At 29.7% G+C, this 14,582-nt stretch overlaps 1 long non-coding RNA gene across 1 annotated transcript; it reads left to right on the top strand.

The window, feature by feature from the left end:
• Nucleotides 1-13,942: 13,942 nt before the first annotated feature.
• Nucleotides 13,943-14,479, top strand: LOC122599134. The gene is made up of 3 exons (XR_006323873.1): nt 13,943-13,979; nt 14,154-14,250; nt 14,361-14,479. It is a non-coding gene; the product is annotated as an uncharacterized LOC122599134 (long non-coding RNA).
• The last annotated feature ends 103 nt before the right edge of the window (nt 14,480-14,582 follow it).

The following is a 14,582-nucleotide window of genomic DNA, read 5'->3' as shown; positions in this document are numbered from 1 at the left end:
GATCTTTTTTGCTGTGAGGCTAAAAAAGTGCTTAAGGGTAGGTTAAGTGATCTTTGTTTATTTTCACCAATTTTTTCAAAGGACGAGTATTTATTAAAAACATACGTAATTTTATATATATAATAGTAATAAAATTGCATCCAATAGAAACCTAATTATGTCTTTAAATTATAAGTATCATAAGACAGAAATAAAAAACCACACATAAGTTTGATAGTAACATAATAAAAACCTAATTATGTCATAAAAATACAAAACAACAAACCACGCAAATTTATAATAAAACCTTCAATCCATTCAGACATCTAAACACTTGAACTCCCACCATGGATGTCATCAACAAATACTTCTTCATTACCTCTCTAAATAAATAGACTTGGTAATAAAATGTCATTTTCCTTTCCAAGTAAAACATATCTTCGTTACATCCGTATGGTTATACTATTCAAGTAAATTCTTCAACTCAAGGTCCTAAATTTTAAAAAGTTTTTCACGAATTTTTGAAACAAAAACATACTTTCTAACATCCTTAGCATCCACAAATTTAACTACTTTACAATCACTTGGTAGCACATTACCCATTATTTCTGGTAATACCTAAATTTACAAGGGGAAAAAAAACAATTAGCATGAAATAAAAAATGGCATTCACCACATTCAAAATAACTTTTTGTTTTCTACAAACTTGGTTGTTAAATATTTACCAAACCAGAATTCTTCTCCTGATAATCCGCACAATTAACAATTACTTGAAAGCTTCCCTGTTAATGGTACATATTAAACTATACATTAACAAAAAAACGTACAGACAAATGAAAATAGAAAACGGTCCAGTGAAACCTACCAGTTAAAAGTTCCAGATTTCCTTAAACTTACAGACAAATGAAAATACAAAACGATCCGTATTAAGTTAATTACAGACCAGATGCAAATAACACAGTTTACGAAATTAAGAGTAATATAAGTTTGAAACAAACCAACTTAGTAGTCATACAACCAAAACAAACCAACTTTTACCTCCTTAACAAACTGATGCTACAACAACAAATTAACCAACTCTTAACAAAGACGGAAATAAGCATAAGGCAAACCACCTACTTTGCACCCACTCATTTCCAATTCAAAACGTATAGAGGATCCGACACCCAAACCTGTTTCAGCAGCAAACCTACTCCAGTTACGCTTCATTACAATATGATGCAAATCATGTGGCCTTCTTTTGTCTTTCAAAACAAAAAATTTAACTTGATGTTTCCAATTCCTAAATACCAATAGACCTCCTTTAAAACGATTCAGGTCATACTTACGAACAAACGCCTTTGGAATCGTCTACAATGAAAATATAATATTTCAAATTTTTTTAAAATTTCTAAACTGTACAAATTATATCTATCAGAGTATATAATAAAGAAACTTAAAACAGATTTGAGCTTAACATTTGACTTTTGAAGCACAATTTTGGACGACGGCTTGGATACAGTATGAATGTGCAAGTCCAATCTACAAGTATGCTTGATCTCACGATCTTTTTTAAATTTCTCATAAGAAGTTTCACAATCAAACTCTTGAAAGAAAACTTCGTAACCTAAAATGTATAATATAACATAAACATATAAAATATAATAAAAATATTTATTTAAATTACATTAAAATAAGAAGAAAAAAAAAACAAATATACTTACCAAGACCAATTTCTTTTCCATTCAATGCATCCACTTCAAAATCACCATTCCCCAAACTTTTTAAAATCATCCTATATCCATCTTCAACATTGTTCTTTTTACAGAAATTAGTCCATTCGGTTCCCTCAAAACCAGCATGAACCCGTTCTTTGTTCTTACTATCAAAATAATGATCATAGATGACACTAACATCTCAAGAACGGTAATTCTTACCATGAACCTCAGCAGTGCAATTTGCTTTATGTAACCAGATTTCATTCAACTGTTCAAGTAGTATGTGCAGAAAGTACTGAACAACAAAGCAAAACATGAAATTATGTTTGAATACAAGTATCACAGAAACATAACACTAACTATAAAAACAGACTTAACAATAAAAATAAACAATCACCTTTTCTTCAATACTATCTTCCGTTACATCGCACAAATACCTTTCTAAAAACAACTCACCATTCTTATCAATAGATTTTTGTAGATAACCATCACGGAAACATAACACTTCAACATCTTTATTAGACAACAACCTAAATAATAAGTGGCTAACATCCTTATGAACAAGTATGTTTTCAGCAACAAAGACATGCCAATGACCTAAGGAAAGCTGAAATTGACCGTTACCAGCATTCAACAGAGAAGTTGGATATTGACGTCCTTGAAAATCAATTACATTTATAGAATCAATATATTCAGCAAGCTTACTTTTAAAGATCCTTGGTAAAACCTATTATATCATAATTATAGAAGAATGAATAATAAAAATAAAAAATAATAATAATTTCATGAACAAACATGTTATAACTAAAAGAGAGATAATACCAGAGGATTTAGAAGGTTTTCATCATTAGGATTGATATTCATCAAAAACTGAAATGGAACCTATAAAAAAAATTCATATAGACAAAAGGAATAAACAAAAAAGTGTTAGAACCTAAACAAAGAAAATGGTCCCAGCAATATACCCTATTCAAATCCCCAAAAAAGGTATAATAAATAAAACCTAATATAGAAATTGTAAAAAAACATGATGGTCCCCAGTGAACAATAAATGAAAATAAAATATCAAATTAACTGAAAAACACAACAAATTATGATTCAAAGACCCTATACATTAACAATAAACATAATATACAGAAACCCTAATTTAGATTATAATATTCAAAATGTAACAACCGTCTTAGAAATGTCCTTATTAAGTTCTTAAAAACGTACATTTGCCATTAAAACGGACAGACAATTCAATTTGATTAAGTTCTTGACGTACTTTAGACCTCCATTATGTGCTTATATGAAGGTCAATTTGATCAAAAATCTTGATCTATATAACAAGTCCATGATTATGTGCAATGAAATAACAAAGTTCGGTTCATAAATGTTCATGTTCATTAAAGTTCTAGTTCAAAATGTCCGCAAATGGTCCTTGCATTTATTGGGTTCATTAAATATGGAAATGTATATATAGAAAAAGATGGAAACCTAGAGGGAGAAGTCATTCACTATTCATCCTCTTCTTCTCTCTACTTTCTCACACTAAAACACCTTGCAGCCACATTTTTCACCCATAAATTCATCCTTTGATTTTGGATCGTTAAATCGAAATCACTTGTACTTCTAGCATCCTTGTGATAATCAAAACGTATTTCCTGAATCAAATCTCAGGTAACAACAACAAATTATGAGTTTTTGATCAAATTAAAAGTGAACTTTTTCAACTTTATGTTCTTGATGATTTGGTCCAAATTTGATATGAAATCGTGTTAATGATTAATGGGTTTGTGTCTAAATGTGTTTAATAACATGTATGTGAACAAATTTGGGTCATAACATGTTTTAATTTACAAAACCCATTTTGTGAAAGTGAAAGTAAACTTGTTCTTGAGGTTATGACTTGTTCATGTGTTATTTGATCTTGAAAAGCATTAAAGGTGTTAATGGTTAATGTTATTGTGCATATATGTGCTAGTTCTAAGTTCTAACAAGTCCCGGAATCGATCTAGACCTTCATGTTATAAATTTGTTCTTGTTCAGCTCGTGGGAGACCTAGGACGGTCTTGAAATGGATCTTGTCCCAAGATCGTCCTGGGCCGCTCACATGGTTCATGGTTCTTGTTCGTTCGATCTCGTGTGGTGCTGTGATGTTGTTGGTATGTTAATGGGTAACTGATCTTTTGGATTGGTTTAGCTCAAACACTTGTTCATGAAACGATCTCGTGCATTTGTTCTTGTCTTTGGATCACTAGGACGACCCTGATCAAGTCCATTAGGACGATCTTGGGGTCTGGTTCCCTCATAACGATCTTGATACACTTAGCCTTGAAACGATCTTGTACTTATTGCTTCTAAAACGATCTTGCACCTTGGACAACTGAAACGATTTTGGTACTAAGACCCTAGGACGACCTTGGCTTGCATCCAGGACGATCCTGGCTGAACAATGGGACGATCTTGCTAAGTCCAATGGGACGATCTTGGAGTTCAAAACCCTAGGACGACTTTGTGCATACATTAAACAAAACGTACTTGTTCTATAACATACCACACTCGATCCTTGATCATCTAATCAGTTCTTAACAACATCATGACTTGATTAAACATCTCAAAGGCTATCCATTAACACCAAAGCTAGATCATGGTTCGATCTAAGACAACGTGCAAAGGGCAAACTCTAATTAAGTGCAAATAAAACATGTTCTATCTTGATTATCAAAGTACGAGTTCTATGATCAATTAAAATGAGTTCTAAAGACTAAAAGTTCATCATTAAAGACATGTTCAACTCATTAACACGATAAGTACTTATTTGTGAGTTCAAAGATGTTCAGTGCGAGTCCAGTTCATGTACTTAAAGTTCATTTAAAACTCTTTTGAGCCAAAACGTTCAAAGATCTTCAAAGGACCAAATCATCAGTTCATCAAGGACATTTCTGTGATTGAATAATCACATGAACTAATATATGTACTTATTTATGATCAACATGTACTTAGGTATCCATCAAGACGTGCTTGGATTTCGATAGATATACTTATCTGTCTTTGTGCTTATTCTCTATGCTAATACTACTAGTACTTGTACCAGATCACTGTGAGTTCACTAATCCCCTTTTCGTACATTTTGTTCAAAGTTCTTTATCAGGGACTGAAAAGCATGAAAACTATTTTCGTACTAGTACATATGTTCTTGAACTATTTTACGTACTCTATTATGATCTTGATCTTGGACTACTTATGATATGATTCTTACACTAATTAAAAGAGTATTTAAGTCTTCAATGGGCAGGATCTTAAATACATCTATACTTCTGTACTTGATCTTTATTATGTTCTAGTTCGTACATGTACTTGTTCAGTTCTTGTTCACTGCTATCAATTCATATCCTACAGTTCAGGGAATGAACCATAGGTAATTATAGACAGCGCTATTTAGGGTAGGCCCACCCTCATTCTCCACAGTTCAGGAGAATGCATATTACTTGTTCTTGTATATGTCATCTGTTCTGACATAGATCTTACTATCATATGAGCACACTATTATATTAAGTTCAGTTCTGACCAATCGGTTTAGCAGTGACAACTTATACCTAAAGTTCATTATTATAAAGTACTTATGTTCAAAGTGCAGTTCTTGACCTACTTCTAATTATTATAAAGTACTTATGTTCAATGTGCAGATCTTGATCTAGTTCTTATTATTACAGAACACACTGGTTCAACGTACAAAACTTATGTTCTTGTTCTTATTATACATATATACGTATATGTAAACTAAAGATACATTATGTGAATCTCACCAACTACTTTTGTAGTTGATCTTTTGAACTTACATGTTTTTCAGGCTAGATTCATAGTCCTTTAGCATAGGAGTCTTCCTTTCTAAGCTCATACTTTTGGCAATTGTTCGAGCGTACAACTTCGGGAGCTATGAAGATCTTCCTTGCTACATCGGTTCAACTTCTATTCTTAAAAGACAATTGTTCTGTCTTCCAGATATTGGCTATTCTAAGTTCATTTATGTTCTGTAATAACAATCGTATTTCTGTTATTTATTAATGTTAATGGCTGTGTTGGAACTTGTACTGTGTGCAATTGTGCTTATCTGTGCATTCCGTATATTCCGCTTTAGCGGGGTGTTACACAAAAAACGTATTTTCGATTAAGAAAACCTAAATTCGAAAAAAAAAAAAGACAAAATAAAGTGAATATATAAATTACCTGATCCATAAGAGCCATTATAGATTTCCCACTTAAAGCAGACTCAAATGCTGTAGAATATTGATGAAGATAGATAAAAAGGAAAATCGCCGATTAAAATATTCATGAAGTTAGATACAAGCAGATGCAAGAGTTAGGTTTCAGAGTAATAATAACCATCGATGATTGAAAAGTTGTTTGGCTAAAAACTGATTTCTTAAATTATTATATTATTTTGTACACCCGTCGATATAATTTTGGATTAATATTATTTTGGGCTGCAGTGATGCTATAAGTTTGGGTTAATATTGTTTTCGGCTAAGTAAACGAAAATTGGCCCAAAACCACTACTTTTATTAATTTCTAATAACTCTATTTTTAATACAATTACATCTTACAATCAAATTGATTACATAGATCGTAAGATTCGTAAAAGTATAAATTCTACAAACTGTTTTTTAAATTAAGCAACTTTATTACATCTTAAAATAAAAGAATTTAAATCGTGTAAAAACTTCACAATATATAAAGAATTGCATAACTTAGTTCATACATTAAGTAATCAAATATGTTTAACATGTTTGCAACATAGAATAACATGTCCAAATTACAATAAAACTATATCAAGTATGTTGCTGCAAAATAAAAAGAAAACCAGCAATCATACTTATAAAAAGTGCATGTTCAAACTTAACTTAGTAGTCTCCTAAAATCACATATATTATCCACTTAATACATAGAACAATTCACATTATCTTCCATCCTCTTCAGATAAGAAACTTAACAAACATCCAAATGAAGGGTTTCACCTACAACATTGTCATCAGGATTGAATTGAAACCTGAGCCAATCATCTTCTTCGATTCCCGTCTGACCCATGAAGTAAACCCAATCCATGATGATAACCATATTAATAACATTTGCTGGAATGTTACCATCAAAGATTGGAATCAAATGAAACGGAAACACCAATTCACCAAAGTGAAGGAGACCAGAATCATAGTTTGATAAATTATGATTAAGAACAAAGGACTTGGGCAATACCTACACAAAACATAAATATATGTTAATACATAAGATATAAACTGTAAATTATGTAATTATCATTAACTATCCACTTAAATGAAAATCTAGTTAGCCAAACAACTTATGTATAATGAAGTACAGAATCAAGAAAATTTTACCAATTGATTCAATTCCAGATTACGATGAGAAATAGTCTGAAAGCAGTGTGACGCATAACGTGAGTGTGCAGCATGAGGATACCTACATTTGTGGTATTTCAACTCAACAATATCCTCATATTCTGAAGAAGTTGAACAACAATCCTGCTCCTTCCTATCATTAAAAACTATACATGATATACAAATCAGTTTCTAATTCTGTCTAAAAAAGTTACGTTGTAAAAAATTCGACAATATAATTTTAATCAAATACGTTTTTACCTTTATCATCAATGCGTTTTAGACTTCCATCAGATTCAAACACCTCGACCTTGAAACCCAACTCAAAATTTCTGGTGAACTTAAGAATGTCATCTGGAAGGATTTATTCATCGAACAGAAATTCCTCCATCCCACTCCTTCAAAACCAATTGCAATCCTTCCTTTACGACTATCCAACTCATAATAACAATAGGTTACACTTACTTGTGAAATCCCCTTCCTACCATAAACCACTGTCGTAAGTTGCCAATCATGATCCTCATTTCGGTTCAACTTAAACAAGAAACATGCAGAAAGAACCTAAAAGAGAAGTTACAATGATAAAAATTAGATTAAAATGATTTTATAAAAAACAAATGTGTAAGCAAAAATTAATAAACAGAGTCGTTTCAAAGAATCCCGTACCACTTGAAAATATGTATAATCATTTGCAACAACTAACTGGGTGTTAAAAGCCGAATCTCCAGGATGCATCATTCTACGATATTCCAAACAACCACTACAATAAACTTGAACCGCAAAAGTAGAGTTGTCTTTCAAAGTAAAGCATAGAGTACGAAATTGTTTATATTGATCAGAATTCACAAATTTTCTCCAAAATAAACCACAAAGAAGGCAACTACCATCACTCAAACGGAAAGCATGAACCTTATGTGTCTTCCCGCAACTATCAATCAATTTAATAATAAACTGACTTCCTTTTGGCAACACATTGCCAAAAATGTTAGGTATCACCTAAAAACAATAATAAAAATAGCATATCTTACAAATAAACATAAATATAGGACACTAAGATTGTCATATTCGAAATTTATATTGATAGAAATCACTAACCAATTTCTTTGCAAAGTCCATAGTTTCACCACAGTTGACAAGAAATTGGAATTCAAACTCCAACTATTTAACCAAATCAAATAAAACAAATCATTTAACATATTTCCAAATTTATACGTATTAACTTATACCTATTAAAAGAAAGTACTGGAAAAAAAATATGGAATAATAATAAAAACAAATAATTTAAGCAGTAATGTTACTAAAAAACAGATCTAATATAGATATACATAAATCTATCATCCTAATATATAGAAGAATTTGGTTACTAAAAACCAAAAATAGTTTATTAAAATATAATAAAAGGGCGATTATTCTGATAATATATACATAAATTACATCATCCCCTGTCCCACAAAAATTACTAAAACCATTGTTTAGAAACCCTAAAAAGTAAAATATCCGAATATAACCAAAGAAATTTGTCATTCTTCAAGAAAATTAAAATAAACAACAAAGTAAATAAACAAACCTGTGCAGACATAATGATCGTTGATGGAAATGAAAATGCAGGAATAATGAATGGGAAAACGTAAAAGGTGGTGATAAAAAATGTAGATGTGAAGAAGAGTTTGTCTCGAGACAAGGAATGATAAACACAAGGTTAACCGCTTTATAAATAATAATTAAACCCTAATAGTTAGAAGTTGGAACATCGGGATTGATTAACTTTTGATTAACTTTTTAATTATAAAAAAGAAGTAAAGAAAGTGGAGGAAAAATATGGATTAGTTACAGGAAAAAAAAAATTGTCCTGGGCTAAAACTTTTTCACACTGGGCTAAAGGATACGGATTCAAATTAGTGGGCCTTCTTTTATATAGTAAATCTTACAAATTCAACACTTAATTGTTTTTAATCAAATTTTTAAATACATTCTTTGTTTATGACAAGTTAAATGTTACATTAATTGTGTAATCAAAATTTTAAAAATTATCAAATAAAATCTTATATTGTTTCGTCACATAACCTTAAACTCTTCTATTTTAGAACACGAGAGTTTAACCAATCCCGCGTTTTACGCGGGCTTTGAGCCTAGTTGATAACAAAAAGAAAAAAAAAAGAATTAATGCATTCAATTAGCTATTGATAGCAAAAAGAAACCTATAGATTTGATTAATACATTCAATCAGGTATTGATAACAAAAAGTAACCTATATGAAAAATGATCAAGTCGAGAAACTAAACAGATGCAAGACTTTATACATACATGTATTTTAGCATATATTTGTAACTAAATTCGGAGGATTTTAAATAAAAATGCGTACATGCGATACTATTATCAAGGATAATTGCAAATATATATGGTTTATTTGATCAAAAATGCTACGCATATATTTTGTGGGATCAACCAAACATAATACCCGATGGTTCTTATGGTTGAAAGACGACGAAGAAGTGAAGGAGATCTAATCCTGACTGCCATTGTTGCTATAGGAAAACCTAATTGAAATAAATTGAAATCGAGAGATGGATTATATTTGGTCGCTGTATATATGCCAAAAAAAAAAGATGCTCTATGTTGAGTAGATTTTATTTGTGATTATATTTACAAAAGTTCTTTTTGGGGAGCGGGAAAATTTCCCTCCACTGGATGAGTGAAATGTTTTAAATATACTAGTTTTTTAACACGCGCGTTACTGCGAGATACGTTTTTACATGACAATATTTTAAATCCGGATTTATGTCAGAAATTTAAACTGAAATTTAAAAAAGACAACTAAACATATAACAATAACAATAAAAAAATGTAAAAAATTAATTATAAGATATATAAAAATATAAACAATAACTATATTAATGTTTTAAATGTTATATGAATGTATTATATATAAAAAGACGGATGAAAATATAAAAAATCAAATGTTTAAAGGTAGAACCGTAACTGTGTAAAAGTTGTTTGATAAAGACAGGAGAACCCAAGTTTAAGTGTCAAGAAAATGAAACGAAAACTTTGATGTGGGACAAAAGTTAACAGATAGAAACCGTAGGGAGAAATGAAAATTGGTAAATATTATTATGCGTTATATGAACGCTTTAAATATTACATTAACGTAAGATGTAAAGATGATAAAACTTATTATATATTAAAAACGTTAGATATATAAAAAAAACGGATAAAAGTTAAAAGTAAAACCATAATTGTGTGAAAGTTTCTTGGTAAAAACATAAGAACCAAAAAGTTAAATGTCAATAAAATAAAAATGAAATTTTTATTTGGGACAAAGTGAAAATATAGAAACTTTAGGGGGTTAAATTGAAAACTAGTAAAAATTGTTATGTGCTATAGAAACTTGTATATTTCATGCATAAAGAACTTGTACATTTACATAGGCTTTTAGAATAATATTAAAAACATTAGATATATAAAAAGGCGGATGAAAATTAAAAGTAAAACCGTATTGTGTGAAAGTTGTTTGATGAAAACAAAAAAACTCAAAAGTTAAGTGTCAAGAAAATACAAACGAAAACTTTGATGTGGGACAAAAGTGAAAAAATAGAAACTTTAAGGGGTTAAAATGTAAAGTTGAAAAAAATTATTAGTTTTTAGTAATATATTAAAAAAAAATTAGATATATAAAAAGACGGAACCCTTGGATTGAAATCAAAGGTCAAGATTCAAAATTCAAATTTGAATTTTAACCTGTGATTTGAATCCAATGTTTGAGATTACTCCAAATTCACTTATGAAGTTGAAACAACTTTAAAGGATCCTTATCAATAAAATGAGTCAAAATTTTTTTAGCCCTTTTACAATTATACTTTATCAGATTTTTTTCCTTAACACCTCATTAATACAAATATAAAATTGTCCTTGTCATAAATATTATAAACTAATACCATTTGTCGACATGTTAGGGATTAAACTCAAGACCTTGGATAAAATCTGAAAATGTCTCTGAGCAATTAGACTAGACATCATTGGGAAAAAAATGTGAATTCTTATAGAATATATGAAGTTTAACTTATAGTTTTTTAGACACATTCGCTTGTAAACAATTTTGATACTACATTTTAACTATTAAGTTTTGGTCATATAACTTAAATTTTCTAATAGGTTTAATAACTAAATAGGAAATTTTGATGGGCTAATAAACACTAACAAAACTTTTCTAAATATATATTAAAATTAAAAACAAGAAATGGATATGGAATTAGTCAATGGACCAATGACATTACCAAAAGATATATCTGCACCGCATGTGGATGATTTGTACTACAAAATCATATATGATAACTATGAGTAAAATTATAAGTGGTAACATGGTAAACATGTTTTTGGGATGCGCTCAAATTAGGAAATATGAGTAAAATTATACATGGTAACTACGTGTTCCTCCCTCTGCTATAAAAAGAGAAGCTAGGAGAATGAATCATCCATTCCATTGACATTGAAAACCAAACAAGTTAATTGTTCCTCTATCTCAATTGAATATCTTTATTCGGTTTCTTTTCAATATCTTGTTGTCTGATCGAATATCTTTATTTCTATTCTATAAATCTCTTCAAAATCTCTTCATTGAATATCTTTATTTCGATTTCTTTTAGCGATGGGTGGGTTTATATATTATATATTATTCGAATTTATCAGTAAAGATTAATTTGGCAAGGATTAATCTGCGAAAAGGGGTATATATACCCGTATATGACAATATATATTTCAAGAGGGATGGAGATGGTACTTATAAAGATGGGGAATACTACTATTGATGATAAGATTGTTGATTTAAAGGATTGTCATACTATTACGGCTATGGCTAGTGAAATTCACCAGCAAATTTTTGAAACCATATATGTGGCTTGTGACATTTATCACCATCTTAGAGAGTCTAAGGGAGACAAGGCCTGCCATTGATTTCATTGAGATGGTCCCTCGCCCTTATCTCCTTCGCCGGAGACTTCAAATGATGGGAATCCTATCGATAGTCATTACATCGAGCATGTGTGCAACCTTAATAGATTGGCTTGTTGACGTTGCTCTAGAATATAGGCTGCTGAGAAAATGGTGTTGATGTTTTTTATTTGTATGTGATATAATGTTCTTTGCACGTATTTTCGTTTTTATAACCCCCAATTTTTTTGGACCTCCGCCCTTATTCACAGTGGAATAAAAGTGTTTTCTTCACTTTTTATAAAGAATCAATTTTAGAAGAAAAAAAAAGGAAAAATGACCATTTGTTTCCATTCTTTATGTAAAACAACCAAAGGAGTTTAATCTCTTTCTTTTCTTTCCTTTCCATTCACATATACCAAACATCACCTAATGCTACATTATTGAGTTTAAAACATTAGAAAAGAAAAGAAAAGAGTGGAAAAAAGAAATTTATATTTATAAAACGGCATTCTTGAGTTTAAAATTAGTAGATAGGAAAAGAAAATATACAAAATATAATTTCACAATTTTATCCTCAATAGGATATACTAATTATGAATAAAACATATTAAGCAAACACTGTCAAGTTAACAATTATTATTTTCACATACTTATATAAAAATGGATGGTTAGAATTGGACTTGTGAAATTCAGAAGAGACCCCTACCATTCATTCATTCATTCGTCTCCCTCATAAAAATATATCAATTAAATGCCGCCATCTCCTCTTATTACCTTTTGATTACAAACACAAAAACCGGAAACCCACCATCTCCATAGTAGTCTAACCACAAAACAAAGTCCATCCCTACTATAACCATTAACGCTGTTGCCATAAACAAACATCATTGAAACAGTTGATTTGTTTCCAGTTTTTATAGTCATGTTATTAGTCAGCAATAACCTCAGAGGATATATTGGTACTTTTACATCTAGATGTAAAGTTTTCCATCTAAATCTTGCCAAATTTGGCTTGGAAAACTTTGGAGCAAAAAACCTCTTAGTTATCCTATTATCTCTTTTCTTTTCTTGTTTAAAAAAACTCAATAATAAAAAAATTAAGCTTTTTCTTATCCTTTCTTTTTTTTATCTTTCTTAAAAAAAATACTCAAAAATACAGTAAAATGAAAAAGTTCAGAAAACTTAAATTAACTACTCTTTCCTTCCTTCCCACTTCTTGTCTCTTTTTTAAAAAAAAGAAAAGAAGTAATATGATAAGAAGAGGTAAGATTTGATCCTTAGTCTATTTTTAAAAAAAAAAGAAAAGAAGTAATATGATAAAAAGAGGTAAGATTTGATCCTTTCAAATCATCCCACTAATAAAAAAGAGACTTTTTTTTAAAAAAAACAACTAAAACTTTTATTTAAATCATTTCAATTCATATGCTTTCTCACTTAAAAAAAACTCTATTTAAAATCACTTAGCATTCTTTTCTTTTCCCCATCTAAAAAACTCAAAAACATAGTGAAAATATCTAATTATTCTGATCCATTTCAAACTCTCAATCATCCTTACATTATATAAATCTCACTTCAAAATTTGTTAGTTATTGCCTATGTGGCATGCTTAAAAATGCAAGAAAGCCCAAAAATCATCTAAATATTGCTCCTTGGAAGGTCTACGGATTAGTTATTTTATAAGAAGTTCAAATTTTTGAAAACGGATTAGTTATGCTTTATACAAGTTCAAATTTTCAAAAATTTGAATATGTAACCGTTCGTGTATTACTTGAGGCGGTTACTTTCTTGCATGTCTATGTCTATATAAGGCCACTTCCATTCAGTTTAAAGGCATTTCAAAACGTAAACCATAACATATCAATTTTAGCATGGCTTCACTAAACCATGTTTCAATTAGAAATTTGCTTCCAAATAATAAGCCATGTAAGTATGGAAGCAACCTCTATATGGAGATGTTAATAACATAGGTAGCATTGAGATGATTCTGATGGACGAACATGTAAGTATTCATTGTTTGTGAATTTTTCTTTTTTATTAGATTACTTTATATATTTTTTTCTATACTGTATATATATGAAGCATATCATATTGGTTAATATTTCTATATTTTGATTTTATATATGCAAGATATGATCATAAATTATATATTATTATAGACGTTACGTACAATCAGATGTAATTGGAAGAGTTGTAGATGTTGGAGATACTTTGTGTTTTAAATGGCATGAAAAAAAATTAAAGAGACTGAGTTTGGTGTTGCAAGACAAGAGGTTAGTATATGCAATTAAATTCATCGATATATACTTAATAATAATCAGTTAATCATTTAGATTTCATATTATTATGTATTCACTAATATCTTATATTTTAACTATTTCAGTGGAAAGAAGATTGAATGTATTTTACATAATCATTATGTGGATATATTTATGCGGGTTGTTCAATGTTATGAATTATCTATATTGGTTATGATATTACAATTCGTGAGAGCTCGAAATTGTGGAGGTAATGTATTTAGATTACAACTATTAGTTTTAATTATATTTAGATTATTTTTACTAAATTCGAAATGTATAATTTTGTAAGTTTAACTTAAATGTTT

This window comes from Erigeron canadensis, chromosome 5 (assembly GCF_010389155.1).
Source record: "Erigeron canadensis isolate Cc75 chromosome 5, C_canadensis_v1, whole genome shotgun sequence".
Taxonomy (NCBI): Eukaryota; Viridiplantae; Streptophyta; class Magnoliopsida; order Asterales; family Asteraceae; genus Erigeron; species Erigeron canadensis.
Note: the sequence above shows the minus strand (reverse complement) of the source record. Positions and strands in the feature narration are given on the sequence as shown.